The following is a 22,558-nucleotide window of genomic DNA, read 5'->3' as shown; positions in this document are numbered from 1 at the left end:
GCAGGAGGGGAAAGAAGGAGACTATGTAATCACAAGCTGCACTTGACCATTCATAAGGAGGCCTAGAGATTTGCAGAAAGCTCAAAAGTTGAAATAGATCTGAAAGCAGATCACCTTTACCTTCTAGTCAGCTATCAAAGAATATGGACTGCAAGGGTAAAGGCTGCACAAATTGCAAGAATTAAAAGTTTTCTTTCTTGAGCTGTCTCTCCTTAATAAATCATCTCTCTGGTCAGCAGTTAAAGAACCTCTGCTAGCTCTGCACTAGGAAGATGCATTTCTCCTAAAACACTCCACCAATTTTACATGTCAGTAGGATCCTGGGTTGGATCTCTCTCTAGGGCACACAACAGAAGAGGAAAATCCCTGTCTTTAATCAAGCAGCCACACCAATCCGATTGCCATGTAGCCCTGCAAGAAACAGCCTGGCATTGGCTCAACAATGAATCTAGCAGTAGAAATAAAAGCATAAAATGCAGAAATAAAATCATGGAGCTGCTCTCAGAACAAGGAAAAGGAGTAAATCTCAGAATAATCCAGGTGTGAATACATCTCAGTAAGTAATCTAGATCCAGGTGCTCCTGGAGGCAGAGCCACTTTTGAAATCCCACATGAACTGTTGGTAGAGACCTTCCATTTCTCATTCAAGGTTTTCCAGATTATGTATGATTTGCAGAATGCAATTCAGCCCTTTACATGAGAAAGTTGAAAAATAATATTGTGGTAGTCTCTGATGGCATTTACCACAGTGCACTCAATCTTTATCTAACAGGCGTCTGATATTTCTGTTGCTAATAGATCCTATTTTGATTCTGTAAGAGCTATGATGATGTTTTTAATATTTAAAATATTAAGATTGATAATATTTATCAATCATGGTATCATCTTGATATGCATCTTTTATTGCCATTGGTTAGAATTGCTATTTACAATTACTTTTTCAGTACAATTCAAAGTTCAGGGCTTAAAATCACACAGTTGACTTAGAAAATATTAATTTAGACTCTAACATTAGAACAGTTCTTCCAAGTTTAATACATGGAAACGAAACAATGACCCCTCTCTAAACAGCCCAGTATGTCCCCAAGACAAAAAGACCCACACAACTTTGTAAATTTAGAAAGCATTGATACTGTATTTGCTAAAAAGTAAGTAGAAGGAAAAAAAAAAAACCCTGAACTGTCCAGTTTGGGTTTTTTCTACAGCAAGAAAATATTCTGTTTTCAAAATACGCCTATGAACTAGTGGAGCTGTGGGCCTCATATCTAAGAAAATTTATGATAGTCAGTGCAGTAACAGGCAACATACTGCCAGCACACAGAGGATGAAAACTTGTCAAGGCAAATGATGCAGTGACAAGGAAATACTCAAACATATGAACAAAAAGAATCTGGAATTTCAGAACAAGAAAAATCAGAATAAAAATCAAGCAATATATTATGGTCGAACAGAATCCCAAACACTTTCAGGACTTACTATATATTCTTCAGCTTCAGCATTTAAATGAATGACACAAGTGACTTAGACTGTAAAAGACAGTTTTCCATATCTATTTCAGATGTGCTTCAGAAAGGTGCACCAAGTAACTTGAAACAATTTGAGGAAATCTTCTGGCAAGAACTTGATTTATACTCAACATAGTAATTCCTATTCTAAAGGGCCTAAAGTAAAAACAAATGACAGAAGAACATAACAATAATTAAACTATGACTTTAAGTAAAGACCCACAGTATTTCCAATGCTTCTCTACTGACTGACTTTGACTTCCAAATTGTTTCAGGTGGCTACTTCCTTTTAACTAATATTTATGTAGTCAAAGATGCGTCTAAGGTGACGTACTTGGGGAGGGATAAGAAGTTACATCACATCCCTTTGCCAAGAGATGCTTACCACTTGCTAGGCACAGTTCCTCATAAGTGTCTAGGTACCCAGATACAGCAACCTGCCTGCCTCAGCATTCATTGCAAAGCATGACTTCTGTAGTGTCTTAGAAATAAAGCTGGTGATTTGCCAGCAAGCCCTGCACAGAGCTAGGCTAAAACCCTGCCACGAAGGATCTACAGGAAGGCACCACCTGCACAGACAGCCACACAAGTGATCCTGGTCTCAGCAAACCTATCACAAAAGTAAAGATTAACTACTGCAAAAAAAACTTTCTCCCCCAGATCTCCAAGAGGCAAGGTGTTTGTTAGCAACACAGTTATTTACCTGATCCTAAAACCTGCCCTCCCTCGGTTCCACTATCCTATACTTGAGGGATATGACTGTAAAATGTAGTACAGAGTTATGAAAGAAGCAGCTGCTAAAAGAATGTAGTGCAACAACAAATTAAGAACCCAAAACTAAAGCACTGCCCTGCCATCACCTGGAAAGAAGAGACTGTGAGTTGCCCAGTAAATGCCACACTATAAAGAGACTGTAGTCATTCATTTGCTTTCATTTTACAATGAAGCACAAAAGGGAAGGACTGAAAAGAAAACGTATTCTCTTCCCTTTGTAGGAAGTCAGAGATTTAATTTCTGGTAATGACAGTAAGTTGGGTGCCAACATGCACAAATTACTCACTGCTCACTTCAGAGAATACTTATAGCCAGAACCACTCAATTATATCACCCAACAGCAGAGAACCAGAAAACAAAAAAAAAATTACCCTGTTCACAAACAGGGAGAAAATTACATATAGCGTAAGGTCTAACTCCCTTGCAGCCTTGTAAGATGAGCTGACATTATACTACCTTCTGTGTACTGAAGGCCCTCTGAAAAAGCTAATCTTTCTACTCCACATCAGTCACACCATTAAAATGGGGGCAAATGTCACTGAACATTATGAATATTATACCATTACCAAAACGAATGACTCACTATTTATATAGGAAGCCATCTTACATTGTCTTTTACAAAAAATCAAACTGTCTCCAAAATTTTCCTCAAAATCTGTAAAGCCCACAGGGAAGGCTAATGTGCCTACATAGAGGCTTACCTGACCTGCCTGCAGCGACCCACTTGAGGGGCAAAATACTCGTGCTGAATACAGACAGTTTATAAAGCAGCAGGCCCACGGAAGACTGCAAACTGTTTAAAACCCTTCCTTCCTTCCCTGGTGGAATCCGGGAGACTGTGTGGTCTTTACACCTGGAAATATTCCCAACTTACCTCCTTCACTGATCAGCCACCCCTCAAGAAGGAGCTAGTATATAGTGTAATAGCCATGTCAGTTTGCACTAAAAATTGAGATTTGGACTTGGGAAGGAGCAGGTACAGTGTCAGGCATCCTTACAGCTTACCTAGAGTCTGGTGGATCCCCCTTCCTATGCCTCCATCTCTGTGTGGTAACCATGAAAACCACAAACCTCTGACTACTGCTGTTCTACATGAAGAACAATTTCTCTCAAAAGTGCCAAGTTTTCTTTCTCATGTGCCTGCTCCTGGAAGGCCACATAGTTTCAGTGAACACCCTGTGGTCCTGGTAACAATCATCAACTTTCTCAAAAAAACCCTGGCATGTTTCTAAGATTACTTCAAGCCCATGACGATGAATTCTGTTTTTTCCTGTCTTAAATATTCTGTGTTCCACTTTAGAAACATGTATTTATATATCTGGGTATGCAAACAAGAGCCCCGGGGTCTCTGTCTGATGGGGAAGACCTAAAAATGGAGGTGGATCTCAGGGCTCTCCTTTAGCTCTCCTTTCAGCTTCAAAAAAAGGAAACTATCCCATTCACTTTCTTTGTAAGCCTTGCAAATATTTGAAGGGAAAGGAAAAAAATAAAATAATGTTTCCTCTTCTATGTAACTGCTATAATACACACAGAATTAAAAACAATCTGAAAACAAAGTCAATACATTTTTAAACTTGGTAAAAGAATGATTAATTTCAACAGTTTTAAACGTTTTGCCTCTGAGAGTTAGAAGCAAGAAAGTAGGAAAAGAACGGCCACCACCCACAAGCCACAAAAAAAGGTGGAACAGCCCAAAATACATAAGCAGGCACATTCTAGACAGTAATTAATTGGCCCACCTTTAAATGAAAAGCATTTCAAACACTAAACATATAAACTGCCACCAGATGTCAGTACAGCCTAGAGAATGGCTAGTACAACCCCCTCCTCCAGGCTGATAAGGGTATTTATTTAATATCCCTCCCAACTGTCCAGGTACACAAATCCAGCCCTTCCACAAGTCCTGAATGGAAAAAAAAATCACATACAATAGATGTCCTCTGCATGTTATCAACATGAGCAAAAACCAACAAAGCTGTAAGAATAGGCCTAAACTTCTAGTGCCTCAGGACATCAAGAACCAGCTTGATATTAAACAATCTGTAATTAAGGTTCAATGCCCTCCTCTCTTCTCATGCTCACCAGACCCTCTAGCAATGGCATGAGTCTTGGCCCCACACATTCACATTCCCTCTGTTCCTAAACAGCTTTAGTCTCCTTAGATTATGCTGGAAAGTGACAAGGAATATTTAGCAATGAGGTTGCTAAGCTAAATAAAGCTTTTCTGCAAAACAAGCATTACCATGTCTGTCCTTGTGCTACAGCAGAGGCTCCCTCTACCTTCTCCTCATCTCTGATTTTTTACACGAGTTGCAAAGAAAATTGTTTCCAGAGCATCCCCAGATGAGGTGATTTTGCTTTGAAACTTCTAACAGCAGACTTTAACTTCTTTGTGCAAATAAATACCAAAATCTACAATTTCTTCATGGTAGAAATTAGTTTCAGCAAGACATGTGGCATTACATTTTTCTGCTCCATGTCCAAATTCAGTTATAAACTTGGTTACTAAAGCTATTAACTAGAGAGGTTTCACAGGCTACTTAAAGAGCAGGCCTTACTTCAGACCATTAGTGCACAGATTAACAAACAATCAAAAAAGGAAAGAAACCACTCTCTCACCCAGAACCATCTATATTATTTAGTCTCAGCAAGAATTTTCAGCTTTGCTAGTTTATAGATTGAGCTCCTTGTCCTACCTCAATCAACGAGTCTTACTTTGAAGCAAAAGTATGAATTAGGAGAAAATCAGAAATTGTAGAAACCAAGAAGAGAATTGTGAAATTATTAAGAAACATAACTTAAAATTTTTGCTCAGCATAGAACTACTGAATGTTAGTGACACCTTGATTCCCATTTTGTAAGAAATATTCAGGTATGCAAAACAACATACACTGACGTGTGGAAATTTACATCAGGAAAACTTGCTTGCAATTCCTTTCTTAGGTATAAGAGTAATGTAAAAAATCATGCTTATAAATTCAATACTGCCTTATTGAACAATCTTACCAAAATCTCTTTTATTTTCTTACTAAATGCAATCAACCCAATGCATGTATATTCTTAAGTGCAATGCAAAGAATTTAAACAATTATATAACTGAAAGAAACTTGGTGAGTTTAAAAACATTAATAAAAAATTAACTTTTTAGGCCAGTAGTGAAGAAAAGAACTTACTGAAATATCTGTCTTGCCTTATAGCACAGTTTCAGCACAGCTCTGAGGTTTTAGCTTCAGTTTTAACCCTACCACACTCTTAGATTTCCTTTTCACAATTTCATATCTCAGGTTGAGTAAAATTGGGAGAGCAATAGAAATACAGATACACGGAGCTTTTTCCCGAGCATTTATGTTTTCTTAACATACATAGCTCAATATCTTGGGATAGTAATATGAAAAAGAGAAAAAGCAGAGAGGCAGACAGCATTCTGAAAGATTTCTCTTATACAATTTTGAAAAGGAGATGGAGTAAAAACTGCCTGTAAGTCAGCAGCAGCAAATGCAAAAAAAAAGAATTTGAAGTAAATCACTTCACAGGAAACCCTCAAACCACTTAAAGAAGAGCACCTCTTAATTTCATACCTAAACTAAGCCTTGGAACCTCCCTTTAATTCAGGTGAGCTTTGTAGTCTCAGAAGTTTCTCCTGCAGGAGTCTAATCACTGACTCAAGAGGAAAGGCAAAGTTTGTTGCAAAGCTAAGTGCTTAATTAAATAGAAAAACTAGAAGCATGTTTCACCTTGCTTTTGAGTTCCATTAGGAAACCTTTCACAATTCCTATTTGGTTCCATACAACTGCATGTCTTTGTCAGGTTAAAACAAGAGGTAATTTATGTGCACTCTCTAAATTGGAATTTTTAATTCATGAGTCTTGGCACTAATTGTAAAAAAAGACCCTTGAGGCTCATAGTTTCTTTCTGTTAACTTCCCTCCCTCAAATTCTCTACACGTAAACACTTGTTTCTACAACAGCTCTTCTGCAAGTAATTTTTTCCCACTTTTTTGCACATTCAAAACATGCAAAAACCAAACCCAAGTCTCTGGGTTTCACACACGCCACTTGCACAGACCGAGTTCACTATGCCCAGATGGTAAGTACTATTCCAGTTACACTCTACTCAGGAAATCTCAAGAATGTTACCTGCATCAAGAGTACATGATTCAACAGCCACCATGCAAAATATGCCAGAATAATAAAATAGCTGGCTCCTTTCACCCAAGAAATTTAACTTCAAAATCAAAGTTTTAAGATCACAAAGAATTTCAGCTTCTGCAAAAGCAAAACTGCAAAGATGCTCTTAAAAGTTACTGAAGAGGTCACATCAGCAGCAAAACTTGAGTGGAAGGAAGCTTACAGTCAGTTACTACTTAGCACAAATTAATTTCCTAAAATCTTTTATAGTTCACCCTTGAGTGTCAAAGGGGTTTTTGGATCCTTCTCTATATTACCTAAATTATGTGGAGCTAGCTTTTAGCATTTGCTCTACACCCACCAAGCAGTCAGCTCTGCTGCTGAATCCACTACAGCACCACGGCATTCAAGCTGTGAATCTTTGACAGGCTGGCATTTCAATGGTTACATGCCAGTATCGGCACGACCGTGCAGATGGAGAATGGCGGACACATTTTTCTTCCTCCATGAAGAAAGTTCTAAAGATGCTTTTAATAAAGAGAAATTGCCAGCCTGAAATGCTGTCATTTTTACATGGACAAGTAGGAAAGAAGCTTGGCACTACGCTTGAAAGACTTGTACATTCAATTTTTCTTGCCACTATTGGTTTGAGAGTTCTATTATATTCACAAATAAGAATTAAGCAATGCAGGAAGCATCTCTGATTGTTAATGTCTTATGGTTACTATAACCATGTTACAATAGTTACATTGGTTCATTTGTTTTTAATGATATCCCTTTCTCAAGAACTTACACATAAGTTTAATGGCAAAGTATGCATGATTAGGGAATTTTCATCTTTTAGCTATTTCCCCCGTCTTAGATGACTCAATTCTTCTCTAAATACCCAGATTTCCATTTCATCTCCAAGCCCAAAAGTTGCCTTAAGTTTCACTTTCCTATTTCCATTGTAGATCTTCTTCAGGTTAACTTAGCAAACAGTGTTCTTGCCAAAGACATTTGCACTATTCCATCCCTGTGTATTTTGAGTTGCCAATCTTTTCTCTGACAGTCCAGAACCAGCTCTTCTATTCTGCTACCCTCCCTCCTTCCTTCCCTATCAGAAGATACTACATTTGTTTTTAAAGTGGAGATCCTTAAAAGCTCTTCTGCACATTCAATCTGGGTGGTCTACTTTGCAATTAAAAAAAACCCTGTCCCCTTTGTGAACGTAGCCCAGAAGACTGCCTCTACTCTAAATCTGTCTCTAATGGCACACATGAAGTCTTTCTTCATCTCTCCATCATTTCAAGAAAAATACGCCTGCTAACTCTAACACATCATTAATACTTGCAACTCCACAGACCTAGCCAAACACCCAGTTTTGCAGATTCTTTATGCATAAAATCTAAATTGAAATCCTTTCAACTGATCCTTACATTTCCAGACCATCCAGCAACTCCTCCTCTTCCAGGTTCGCTTTTACACAACATTCTCCAGTGAAGGGAAGGCAAAAATCTTGCTGTGACTGGAATTCGTTCAGAAAACTACTGCCAGAAAGAATACTCTAAGAAGTCTTTATATCCTCTTAGGGCCACCTGTCCCTTCTCAGTTGAATCAAACAGCAGCCACTGTCATGGTCTAGGCTTATCAAGATCTGCAACCTTCCTTGCCCTTAATAAGCCATCTTCTCAACCTCCAGTATCACATGAGGACAGACTCGGCACTCCACATTAGTTTCTATTAAGGCTCATTCGTGCTTTCTTCTTCATTGTGTCTTAACAGAAATGCAATTTCCACCCCCACAGCATCCCTCAGAGTCCTCCTCTTCATACTGCCTGCACATACCAGTCCCACCAGTGCTGCCTTGCCCCACGCTCCTCTCATTCATGGGTAAGTTCATGTCCCCACTGCGATCCAGAACTATGCCAGGGACTTCACAGAAATCACCGTGCTCAGCACCACCACATGCTGCAGTCACACTGAGCATCTGACAACTTATAAAGTCATTTAACCCATTTTAGGCTAAGGCTGACTAATTAGCAACATCAAAATAAAATTTGAGAGAAAAAACAGGCATTAGTTGAAGCAGCAATGCTGAAACAGAAATTTTTTCAGCAATAAACTCACCACTTGACCATGAAGACAGTAAAAAACCCCACACCTGAACATTCTTTTCTCCTAAACAGGCAGTAAACTTAAAATTTCTTCAGCAGTATGTCAGTGAGGCTCATCACTGTGGTATGCGAGCAAGCCAAGATCAAGTTGCTCATCTGTATTAAACAACAGTTGCTGCAGGTTGAAAACAAGCAGGGCTTCAGTTGTACAGAAACTCAGCTGAGGTTTCTGTTTGGCAAAGATGATGTATTTGAAACAAGGCATGGACCCAGATTCCATTTGATATGGTTCTTCCTGATGCATAGATTTCAGGTAAATTCAATAGCTCCTCTCCTTCCCCTCCACGGAACAAAAAACTTTTCCCTCTGTGTGCTAACAGGATTAAGTGACGCATTTAAATTTCATCAAACTCCACTTTGTTCTCTCACCCCTTCCCTGAATTAGGAGATTGCTGCTGAAGCAAGCACAGTTTCTCCTACTCGTTAACATCACAGACACGCTGTGGCATGGATCCAAGCTCTGTTTTCCTGCAGAGGATATAGCTTCTGTGGATGTGAACAATCTCCAGCAAAAGCTTAACACATCGTCCCATTTCCTCTGTTGGAAGGGAGTCTCCCAACTCATGCTCTGAACAAACAGAGTCCTGGAGCCAGCCCATGGACAGTGTTTACAGAAACAGCAATGTCACCAATAGGAGAGATTCACATACTTTGGAACAAAAATAGTTTGAAAGAAAAGAGAAGCAGCAGAGTATTTTCTTTTTTCATGAAAGAGTACTAAATTAAGCATTAGTCAAATGCTGATAGACTTTTAAAGCTATTTTATATGGAGGCTTCCTTAAAAACCACATCGATTTTACTGTGGTTAAAGTAAATCTTATGCTGAACAAAGGAACTGAAAGGTACCAATTTAGCAGCAGTTCTGTATTTCCATCCCCACCTCTCCTCTTGCTGCCTAACTTCCACATATGCAGGGGCCAAAGCGTACCAATATAAAATAAAGGAACACTTTTTTCTTGTGGGATTTGGTTTTTGGTTTTGTTTTTTTTTTAAATTTACTGAAAAGCTTTAGACTGGCAAAACTTTGTGAAATATAAAGGTGGAGTACCTAAAGTATTTACAAAGGCTCTGGACCATCTGTAATTCTTCATACATGCACTTTGACAACCTTATTTAATTAGTATCAACCTTTCACCACTTAGCATGCTGCTAAGTATTAGTCTATTTTTATTTTATTTATTTTAAGGAAGTGGAACAATACAGTGATCATCAAAAATAGCACATCAAAATAGTACATGCTGTACCCTGTACTTAAACAAATAAATACAGAAAACTCTAATCCAAGGGTAGGATATATAAATATAAACTCTAATTTTCACAAAGTTCATGAGAATTACAACTTTTGGAAAACCCAGTCCATCTGGTAATTGAAGTGGTTTCAATCTCACAGTTATTAACACAGGAATGGAGCAGAAAGCTGCTTCTCATTTTGCCAACGAATCAAACTTGTAACATCATATGGCAAATGTATAATACAAGGCAAACAGGCATTAAGAGAAAAATGCACACTTTTTTCTTGTTTCTACTTCACTTCCAGTCCTGTGACCTGCCTGGTGACTATGACAGACACAGCTGGTATGAAGCAAGAGGCAAAGAAGTGTCAGTCAGAGAAAATGTGAAAATCCAGGCTCCATCCAAGAAGCAGGAAAGAAGAAACTCGAGGGTCAGCAGCAGAAGATAAGGGCAGAGACAGGCTCCAGCACAAGAATTTTTGTAAGTAAATGGCTTGGCAGTAGAAATAATATCTTTAAAAGTTTCTATGCCCAATGCCTCCCACATTGAAGCCACTAAATCTCATCCTGTTCCACTCTTCACGGCTGTGAATTGTGCTAACGTGGAAAAGTGCTACTCATGTCCAGAGCTCTTCTGTACAAAAATTAGCAGGCTACTTCTCAGAAAACCTAATCTGCAAGAAACCTCTTCTAGACCCAGTGGACAGAGCCTTCATTTTCTTTGACAATTCTTAAACCACCAGGAAATCTTAACTGCCACACAGGAAAAAAATAAGGAAAAATAAAATTGAATTAAGTAAATAAATAAATAAATAAAGCAACTGCATGCAGTTCTTCCTGTGCCCTTTCTGGCTAAAGATGAGGGCACACAGCTAGTTATTTTAGACAGACCCCATATTAACTTCCTGACCAAGCTAAGTGAAAGCCTGCCAAGTGTTAAAGCAAGAAGAAAGGGATGTAAGCAGCTTGGGTCCTTCCTTTCTAGAGATATTTTTGCCAGCACTGCAATTCTACAGGTCTTACTGCGGGAACTGATGTGTTCGGCAGAGTTCAGCAACACCCTGGTTTTACCTTCTGTGCTTAACACAAACCCAGAGAGGGCCGATGGCAAATGGCACATAGGCTGTTTGTTAGGAGGCTATGCAAAATAGTAAGAATGTCTTGTGATGGTGATTAAAAAGCCTTGATGCATTCAAGACACATTAGTTACTTTTTTGGTTAGCTCAGATATATGTTTGTCCCACCAGCTGATACTTCTAAGAGGAGAAAACTGGTTCCACAAATCAATTCCAGCAAATTAAAGCAGGTTATTAGCAATATAATGCAAAATGCAATCAAATCAAAGTGATGATTTATTGCTTACATTGCTTATGAAAACTACAGGATTTATACCTTCAGATATTCTTTTCAGTAAAAAAATTGAAATTCTGTATGATATTCTATAAGACAGTTCAAGAAATTCAGTGGAAACTATTTCTCAACATACGATGTATGTCACAACTCTGATTAAGTTCATGATGCAATTTTAGCACATCCTGTTTCTTCTCATATATTTCACACAACATAACAGATTTGCTGCAGAAACATCTTTGAAAAATTAAAAATTACCTACTTCAAAGGCAAAAGAGCTTTATCTGTACATGTTTTACTAGGAGCTACTGAATCTCTAGGAACAAAGATACCTCACTAGTATCCCAAACAGACAGCAGACACTCTACAGATGCCATTAGGAGCATTTTCTTGTTCTATAGCTTTCATGGAGGAGAGAATGCATATGACACCACTTTTAAGTCAACACACCCAGCAAGTGTAGTTTGCCATCAGTTCAGAAAATTCCTCTGCAAGAGAAGCACCGACAATCATCTGACCAAGGCTAATCACCCATGTCCCAAGACATCAGAGAGCAAGTGCCAGAAGTCTGAAGGACTTAGAGCACCAGTACCCTTTATAGAAAAATTTTAACTCTGTTTTAGCTATGAGTGAATGAGTACACTTACATAGTCAAGAGAAGTTGTAGACAATAAACACTTCTGAACACAAGGCAAACTGTGCCCATCTCAAGGAGAATACCCAGGTAGGGATATCTACGCTTCAGCCCTGCTGGGCAAGCATCTTCACAAACATCAAACATTCAGTTAGCAGTGGAGAAAACTCACATGTATAACCACAGAAAAGTAGTAGACAGACTTAGACCTGGGTCCAGGCAACACTAGTGCAAGGAAGAAGATTTCCATACCTTTATTTCATGCTTGCAACTTTTTGCCTGTGTCTTAAGAGAAGCAGTTATACCTTCTTCCCCTCAGTATATGTCCACTTGGCAGTATAAGGGCTAAACCAGTCTTATATCAGGGAAACTGACAGATCTGAAACATTCCAAAATAACACTGTTCCCATAAGCAGCAACTGCAAAATGCCTAAGGCAAAAATGTGTCAAGTTCCAAATTTTAATTATTCAAACCCTGTACTGAAACATACATGTTCTCCTTTCCCTAAAGCTACCACTTTAATTCCATTTTACTAATGTGAAAAACCTGCAGATCTTCTTCATGAGGAGGGGAATGCTCAGATTAGGAAACTTGCATGCTATTTTTCATTATGGGTTGGCATCTCCTTTACAATCGGATTTTCAGCTCAACACACTGACATAGAAGGAAATGTAACAGAAAAAAGATCTTTTAACAAAGCTGGTATCTGCAGTCAGTTCCTCCCAGGAATGAAACACCCAGCTTTCCAGGACAGCACCAGATATATTTGTATAAAATATCTTTGTGATAGAAATGAACAAAAGAACAACAAGGCTTCTTTACAGATTTCCTCATACAAGACATGAAATCCTTCTGTGTAGATAGTTGCTATGGTGCAGACTTAAGGGGAAAAAGAGGGGAGATCAGCCTTCTTGTTTACAGGTTTCCAATATGCTCCACTTGATCCATCTTGAAATTGAAACCCTTTAGCTTCCTGTCTTTAGGCTGTCAGATGGTAGAGAACAAACACAGTGTTAGCAACTTTACAAAGCTCCCACATGTTCTGAACAGAGCGAGAGAAAAACATCCACGTGGATTAGGCAACAGACAGGAGGCACAATATAGTTTCAAAAAGAATAAAAGCCAAACTAAATCCTGAAAGACTTATTCAAGGGAAAAGAGACTTACTCTGGGAATGAAATGCCAGATTATCTCTGAACACTGTCAACACTTCACCACAATGTAACACTGCATGGATCTATAAAAAAATACACCATTTCAACATTCTCAGGCGAAATCCTGATTCTTCTGAGAACTTCTTACATAGGTTTTATCCCAACAGGTATGCCTGTCTATTTACAGATTCAAGAAGAATAAGACAAAGACACTTAGGGCAGGATTCAACTCTCAATAAGACACCTAAACCATGCAGTTCCCTACTGCCTAAAACACCTACAAAAAGATTCAGCTTACTCTACAGCAGACGTTAGGGGTCTAATTCAGGTACCTAGACACAGGTAACTGCTGTCAGTTTCAGTGTTCTGGCACGTTCACCTCACTTTCAGTTGCCTTTCCTGTAAACCTTGTATCCATCAGCATTACGCAATTTTTACCAATGCTTTAGAAATCCTAACTGGCACTTACTTTAGACAGGTGACCAGAGGACTACTATCCAGGCACCACTGACTCCACCAAGGACATTTTCACCAATTTCGCAGCAACTTGGTGCTGAAGTATAAAACTTAAATGTTCTTCATCAATCATGAACAGAATGCATCCTTTATTCTTTCGACAATTGATAAGAATGTAACTATCACTTGTTGAATACTCAGGCTGTTCTTTATTGTGATATTGGTGCTATGCAAGAGATCTGGTCTTTGCAGTCACTTCTTTAAGACTCCATGTTTTAAAGAAGCTGCCAAATGTAATTTCTACCTAGATCCTTTGTTCACTTGCCAGCCAGATAGAGTAGAACCTTTTTGCCAAAACCTTCTATATAACCTGCCTGCATGAACTGCCTTAACAAACTTTTTTTCAGTATGGTATATAAAACCCATTCATACAGAACAGTTTAGTTCTCCCATTCAGTCAGTGACCAGTCTGGTGCTGCCATATACTGTACTTCCACTGAACATCCAGAGTGAGGTAGACGCAACTACCTGATCCAGGATAATTCCAAGGTTTAGGAAATAAATGATGCAGTCTTTCTAAAATAAGCACAGAATTGCCTTCATGGACAGAGATGCCCTTAAAGACCTCCAGAGGGAGATCCTGTCTAATTTTTGTCATTTAAATTGCTTCGAACATCGATCTTAGGCATCATCAGTGGCCACACCAGCATCTTGTTACAGCCTGAAAATGCAACTCAGTCAGGTCAGGAATTCAAAACTCAGAAATAAATATGAAAGGAAACAAGATCTGTGACAACTTTCAAATTCTATGTCCATTTTCTTGTTCTCTTTAGACTGCAATTTATTCATCCCCTGCCCCTAGTGTTATTGTTTGCCATAATCTATTTCTCCTTACCTGCTTATTGTTTGCACGAAGTGCAAAAATACTATTTTCTGTATTGTCACATATGCCTGGGAAGTTTAACTAATGCCCCAAACCATTTACTCCCCACTGTTAGCAAACAGCCTAAACTGAAATAGTAGCACCTAATCGGTATTTGTGCTAGTACCAGCACCACTAGAAATTTGAAGAAAAAAAAATACACTGGAAGGTATTGGCATAGACTTCTTCTCATTATTTTTTGGTTCTTCCATCTTCTAGGATTTGTTTCCAAGGGAAGATACTAATCTCACAGCTGTTAACCCAGAAGCCCTCCTGACTGTGTGTTGCCAACAGAAATCAGACCTTCACTAAGGCCAGACTGGGACAGAACAACTATTAAGTTTTAAACACTGGAAAAAGTCTTGCGCCTTCATGTTTACAGGCACACTTTACCATTTATTTAACAAGTGTCACAATGATTCTGCTAATATAGCTATAACCCAGTTCTCACAGCTCAGAAATAAGGGATCCTGTGCAAGAAAACCACCAGGCATCCAGAGCTTCTACAGCTTGACTCCTGAAACAAAATCTAGCCAACACTAAGAATATTTAAGAGAGTCACATAGTTCCCATGGAGAGAGAGCTGAGATCTTGTCAGATTTCATTCCAAATCTACTGAAAACAGAAGAACTTTAGCCAAGTCAGTTTTGGCAAGTGTTTCCAGCATTTTCCTGTCTTGCCAAACTGCATTTAGATTTTGCTGGACTTATTTACTCGTTCAGTATGCTCAGAGAAGTAGAACCACTTGCTGCTGTAGAGAATTTGGCTTACTTTGAAGACCTGGAACAACATTCAAAAGATGAATCAGAGACTAACTTAGGAATTTGATCTATTAACCTCAGCTGATCGTGATAGTGCATGCTAAGTGTTAGAAGCAATCCATAGTGCAGCTACTTCAGGTCTGAGACCAAACAACTCTCTGAACTCTCAAATGACACTTTTAATGTGTTTTTATATAGCCAAGTTCTATCCCTCTTAAAGATACCACCCAACACGAGCTGTGAGATGACACTGATGATCGTCTTTAGGGGTCAAAACAGCACAACTATGTTTTATGAAAAACAAATCAGCATTCTCTGCTGATTGCATGAAGGTGAATCCTCCAAGGGCTTGATTTTCAGAAGACATCAAGGATCCAGTCTCTCTCTCTCTCTCAAACAGAAAGGTACAGCTCTTTAGGACACCTTAAGGTAAAGCCTGATCCCTCTCACACTGTTGTCCACACCCTCACTCCCCAGGCAGCCGGTCAGTGCTCTGCTTCCACCCTGTCAGTGAGGCATGCAGGAATGCTTTCGATAAGAGGCATCAGAGGTACACTGGTGACATATTTTGCCTGCCAGAGTCATGCTTTACTGCTGAACACAAAACATGGAGTGAAAATATTTAATAATTTCGAAAATATTATCTGCAGCACTTGTTTTAAAGCTCTTCGAACTTTTTCTCCCATGCTTGTCCATTCCACATTTTCAGCTTTACTTGCTTATTTCTTTTTCTTTTTTTTCTTTTTGCTGAGCCAGACATTTATTCTTCATGCCTCATTCTATTCCCCCATCTCCTAACACTGCCCACTACCTTGCAATCAATAGCAACCTTGCCTTCCCTTTTCCAACACAGAAGCTGTGTACTAGGTCATAGCCACGGCCCAATTATCCTCAAATGCACATATTGCCTTGAGAAAACTACAAAATACCACTTAGGCTTCTTACATAGTGTCATTTTTCTAACTCCACTGTTATAAATTCAACCTGGAGGATGTGTAAACATACCCTACATTTCTGGTTTCTAAATGTATGCATGTATGTGTGTACATGTATGTATTTCGGGTACCACTTCGCTTCCTAAGAGACACAAGATACACTACCACATGGCCCGTTCCCATCTTCATAGTACCTCTCCAATATTTAATTCACTTGCAAGCTAACAGATATACCCAAGGATTTCTCAAGAGAAAAAAGCCAACTCAGAGAAAATAAAGAATCAAAGCCTACCACTCTCCACCCCAGGAAAACATACCACTCAGCGACTACTCTTCATCAATAGTTTTAAATCTGTTCACTAAATTATAATCTCTCAGATACATCATATCTACACCCTTTACTATTTCAGTTTTTTCTATCAGGATGTTTGGGTATTGCCAAATCCAATACTGTGGAATATATTATAAAAGCTAGTGTTTGCGTCAGGCTATCAGTCTGCTGGACTTAACATAAAACAAGAAGACAACGTTACAAATGAGTTCCATTTCCCAGCAGGATAGACTCAACTACTTTGGTCCAAGGTATCTTTCAATATTTCTGTCCAAAACCATATCAAGCTGACAGCCCATATGGAGTCATAAACTCTACTCACCCAGTTAAGCCCTGGCATAATTTAGTTCCCATCTGTAATCTAGAGTAAGCTAATTTTAAATTAGAAATCCACAGAGTTTTTTATATTACTACTCGCCAATTCCTTGATACAAGTTATCGGCGTCTTCTGAACTATGTCCAATTTTTTTATAGCTGCTGTTAAACATCCTCCTGGCTTATCAAAGTTGAAAGAATACCATCAGCATTTGTACCTGACTTAGCCTCAGCTTTTTAATCACGTCTGACAAATCTGTATTGTCTTTAAGCACTACTATGTAATTTTGACTTCTACCTGATGACGAGCATCAACATGAAAATCCTTTTGTTTCTAATAAAAATCTTTCTTTCTCTGACCGTCCAGCTGTCCTCCCTCCAACCATGTCATTTTCTTGCTAATTTTATACATTGCTTCATTATCTGCTAATTTGTATTCATGGAATAAAACCTGACAGACATATATTTAGGGATTTCTTGTGGCAAGAGGAAGGGAAAGAATATTTTTAAGTGCCATTTCCACCTCTATTCTCAGACATTTTATCTTTGCTATCTCCCTTGATTGTGGATTCTTCTACAACTAGTAAGATTTTTGTAAGCCATTCAAAATGCTACACTTTTTCAGTCCATATTTCATCTTTCCCTTTGTGTCGTTCAAAAGCTTTCTACCTTTTGAATTTCTTCCTTTGAGGAAAAAAATATTGAATTCATCTGACAACAAACGGACTTCTGTGAGCAAAGGTACGCACACCTGAGGTAGTTATCCTAGACTGACTTTGAAACTAAAGAAGACAAACAAGCAGGGCAACTGGGGACAAGACATGCCATTCCTAAATATGTATCTAAAATAAATTATATAAAATTGTCATGTGAAAGCGCCTCTCCTTATTCATTAGTGTAAGCCTAGAACAGGACAGCTCAGACATACTTAAATACAATACAGCTGTAGTTGTGTAAGTTCAGCAATATGAATGCTTATCATAGGTATTTCCTACCAACTTTCATGAACAATTAGAATCCCCATAGAGTATTCAAAGGTAATTATAACCACAAGAACCTACAGTGTGGGATTAACCACATTTTCAGTGGTTTTCCACCTTAAGATATGACCATATTTATTTTCAGAATGTTAATTCCTGTTAGCTTCTTTGTGAAGAAGCATATGTATTCATAAAACAAGCATTTCTGAGGTTCTTCACTGATTCACAGATACCTGTATTATTGACCTGTCAAATGGCTGCTATGCCATCTCTAGGGCCACCTTTGCTCAGAACTGCAGGGTCACAGTCCTGGGCCTCATCTAACAAGCTCTGCAGAATATATACTGCCATTTCAAATGGGTCTGACCCATATCTTTCAAGTGTTTGTGAAGATGCTTCTGTACATGCAAGTTTTGTCTAAGAAGAGCTGGAGGACGTTTAGCAGACAGGACACTGTGCCAACCCTGCAGAGCCATGTGAGTGTTGCTTTATATGCTCTTCCCCTCTGCTTCTAGTTGGGTCTTGCCCTTGCCCTGTAAATCTAGGATCTAAGCCAGTTTCCTGGCTTTCACTGCTTTCTGTGCATTATACAGAAGCTCCAATTACAGTCTGGAGTGTCTCAAGGGACATTGCTACTCATATGAAAGACCAAAAACCCTCATAGCACGTACAATTACAAGGAGATAGTAAGGAAATGTGTCTCACATAGGCTTTCTGCCATTCCATCATTGTTTAGTTTAAGCTGTCTAAAACCCCTCTGCATCATTTGAAAATATTTCAGAATGTTGATGAGGAACATTTATAGTCAGAGAATTAATCACTGCCATGATTCCCAGAATCACATCAGATATCTAAAGGCTTTAAGGTTATATAGCTTTCAACATTCAAAACAGAGGAACTTCATAGCTCATTCTAGCCTCCACAAATTAAATTGCTCACACACTAATAAGATCCTTGCTCTAAAGCAGCAGCAGCATTTGACTATGTATTCAGCTGCTTAATTTTTTTAAACCACTGATTTCTGTGCAAGAGCTTCAGATGAACACATATTCCTTGTAATAATGTCATAAACTACAGGCAGAATGCTAGAAACTAATTGTATTAAGAAATCTAGAACACAAGGCTGGTTTACTCTGCTCAGCATGCACATCTAGGCAAAGGGTGGGAAAAAAACCAAGCCATTTGTGCAGCTTCCTTTGCCTCTTTCTTCTCCTTCTTCCCTGATACAGGTATGTGTGTGTATACACGTATGTACACTCACAAAAATAAAAATACAAGGCAGAGTATATCAGCCTTGTATATTGGAACTTCTGAATACAATTAGTTTCAAGCATATGTACATAAAAATATAAAGGAGCATTAAGGAGATACAAATTGTTATGCAAAATGGTGAAAACCTTTATGGAGGAAGTGAAATATTTTCAACATTCTGCACGTAACAAAGCAGACAGCTTCCCCAGAAATAGCAGCACACATCAGAAATGCAGCTATCAGCTCTGCAAAATCAACACTGCAATATGAAAATATTAATCCTATTCTCCAAGTATACAGAAGGTGATGAGGGCAAGAGGAAAAAAGGTACTATAAACATTACTGTAAGAACATCCCTTAACAGCCTACGGACTTCAGCAAAGTGCACAAATTCTTCCCAAAGCTTTTCCAAAAACAAAGTAGTTAAAAAGGCTGTTGACTGATTAACCTTTTATTTCTGAAACCAAGAAAAAAGGTTTGAAAAGGATTGAAAAAGTTCAGGTCCATAATGGAGAATAATAGCATTACAGAGCAACTGGATGTGGAAGTTATTTCATGCATAGACTGTGAGGAAGACAAAAGCAAGCAGTTTAAGTTGCACCTAATGAATAAAGGTGAGTCAAGGAAAGGCAAAGAGGTGAGTGATACAGTGAAAGCAAAGACGACAAGAGATCTCTGCACAGCATCCTGGAGAGCTAAAAGCAAGTCTTCTGTCCTTACACAAGAAGAGGTCCAAAAGGAGAAGACAGAATGGCTCATTGCTCCTCCATGGCTGAAAGACCTACTACTGACTGAAATACACCTGGATGGCCAAAGGAGATTGCAAAAAAACTGGTCTGAGCAATATCCTTCTCTTCCACTGATGGTCTTGCCTTGCTACAGGCAGAAGTTCTTGAATTAATTTTCCACACTCTGCACTATGAAAGGAGGTATGTATTTAATCAAAGAACGTACAAGGAAGCAGGGAAGAAAAAATACTTCAGCAACACAAGAAAAAGTTACAGAAAGTGTTTCCAATTTATTCACAAGAAAAATCCAAGTGCCAATAACAGGAAGCCTGAATTGGAGGAAAATGCTGGCTATCCATATTAAATTGAGAGACGCATTGTTAAATAAAAGCAGCTATGTTGACATCCACAGCTAAAAAGATGCCTCAAGCCATCATCTGGTAAAACACTATGTCACTGCGTGGCACGTGGCTTCCTTCCCATATCCTTTGTTCATTTAGTTGTTTCATAATAACTATTTGAAGCTTTAGGAAAAAAACAAAACAGCCTGTATATGTAAATACAAAAAAAAAAAAAAAAATTGAGTTCATGCATCTTGGTCTATAAATTACTGCTTAAAGGGAAAGAAGTTATATGCCAAATTCAACTCAATTCAATACTTCAACTCAAAAGAATCATCCTTTCCAATTCAGACTTTTTTAGTGATACAGGATTAGTTCATCTTTTATTCTAAGCAAAACAACCACATTGTTTAGCGGCCATTTCACATATAATTAACAAAGAGAACTTCTCAAGAAACATGGCGATTAAACACTTTTCAAGCAAACAGTTAAAGCATCTCACTGAACAATATACAGTTTTGAGTGCAGCTTGAGTAAGAACAGCAGCTCAGTACTGAAAGCTTTCCATTCACATCATCAACTGTATTCTCTTCATAACAAGTGCATATGTAGGCAGATGGATTGTGCTTTTTCCAGTAGTTGTCCTCTCATTTTAAAGATGATTTCCATAAACAGCAGGCACATGTAAATTGCACTGGTCGACTCTTCTCTTTTACTTCCCTCTCTCCTGGTCGGTAGATATGACTTCCACAGAGCCAAAATCAGGACCCCTCAGACAAGACCTGCTCTACTCTTTGAAACAGGGCTGGGGAATGAAGAAGGTTTTTAAGAATACATCATTAATTCAGTAGATGAATGAAAAGGGCTTGACTTGACCTATCCAAACCTGAAAGCCAGGGCCTGAAAACAAGACCCTGCCTTCCAAGGGAGACTACGACCTCAACAACATACACCAATAGTTATGGTAAGACAAATTTATCAGCCAGCTGCTATTTCACGCAGAAAATAAGGGCCACTGCTCTAATACTCTTGTATTGGGTTGCATAGCCAGATTTTGGTATCAGGTGAGACAACAGGGGTGGCTTCTGTGAGAAGCTGCCAGAGGCTTTCCCCATGTCTGGCAGAGCCAATGCCAGCCAGTTCTGAGACACACATGCTGCTGGCCAAGACCAAGCCAGTCTGAGAAGGAAGTAGTGCCCTACGATAACATATTTAAGAAGGAAAAGAAGATCTCGTGCAAAAATAATTTGTCTCTAAGAAGACAGGAGCGAGAATATGCGAGAGGAACACTGTGCAAACAGCAAGGTCAGTGGAGAAGGAGAGGGAGGAGGTGCTCCAGGCACTGGAGTAGAGATTCCCCTGCACCCTATGCGGGTGCAGAAATCCACCCACAGCCCATGGAGGAGACCCACACCATGGGTTTCCTCCATGGAGAGAGGAGACATAGAGGAGATGGAGAGAATAACCCATGCTGTAGCAGGTTTCCTGGTAGGACTTGTGACACTGTGGGGGACCCACTCTGGATCAGGCACTGCACCCCGTGGAAGACTGAACCATGGTGGAGCAAGAGAACTTTAGTCCGTGGGAAAGATTCACATTGGACAAGTTCATGGAGAAGTGTCTCCCATGGGAGGGATCCCACGCTTGAGCAGGGGAAAGACACTTCTTCCTGAGCACCATCAGGAACAACCTGTGATGAACTGATCATAGCCACCACTCTCCATCTCCCTTTGTCACCATGGGGGAGGAAGTAGAGCCTGGGAAAGAGGCAGGAGAGGGAGAAAGGTGCTTTTAAGGTTTGTGTTACTCCTCATTATTCTGCTCCAATTTTGATTGGCAATAAATTTAATTAATATACCCAAGTCAAGTCTGTTTTGCCCATGATGGTATTTGGTGAGTGATCTCTCTCTGTCTTTATTTCAGCTCATGAAACTTTTGCTTTATTTTCTTTCCCCGTCCAGCTGTGGAAGGGAGTGATAAAGTGGCTTTCACGGGTGCCTGGCATCCAGCCAGGGCCAAACCACCATAAATTCTTCTGAAGTTTAGCCCTAGCAGTTTTTAAGAGGTAGCTGGCAGAAGAGGAGATTACATATCTGAAGCTTTTTTTAATGAAGAAAAATCCTCATGTGCATGTAGTGTGATTAGAGGCTGAAGAAAACAGTCCCAGCATACTACTACATCTTCCAAGAGGAAACACACTGAACTTTGAGACAGTACGTAATTCAGGAAGAAGAGTAATAGAATGGGTATTGAAAGAATTTCCTGCCAAAGCACAAGTATTATCAATATGTAAATCTTCACAGGAGGTACTTAATGCTCTTGATATTAAATACTCTGCCTATGCAAGTCCTCTCCTATTGCTCAATCCTCTTCAAAACTATTGTGAAGCTTTCCAGATGAGGAGATTATGTCAAGAATCCTCTGCTAGACGGCATTTCTCAAGTGCATCCAAGTCTCCTTAATTTCATTACAAGGTCACTTAGAAAGTTCTCCTGGTTGTCAATAAAGCCAGTTTTAAGCCCAGAAAGGCTGCAGAAGCATTCCTCTAAGCACTTGTAATTTTTGTTAAACCACAGCTCTGTTCATTACTGTTCTACTTTGTCAA

General features: G+C 39.1%; 1 protein-coding gene across 1 annotated transcript in view; it reads right to left on the bottom strand.

Moving 5' to 3' along the window:
• LOC146440130 (uncharacterized) overlaps positions 1-22,558 on the bottom strand; it is a 40,962-nt gene that overhangs the window by 5,541 nt on the left and 12,863 nt on the right. The gene's annotated exons all lie outside the window — the stretch shown is intronic.

The sequence above is a fragment of the Lichenostomus cassidix genome, chromosome 3 (assembly GCF_008360975.1).
Source record: "Lichenostomus cassidix isolate B80296 chromosome 3, HeHo_3.0, whole genome shotgun sequence".
Lineage (NCBI taxonomy): Eukaryota > Metazoa > Chordata > Aves > Passeriformes > Meliphagidae > Lichenostomus > Lichenostomus cassidix.
Note: the sequence above shows the minus strand (reverse complement) of the source record. Positions and strands in the feature narration are given on the sequence as shown.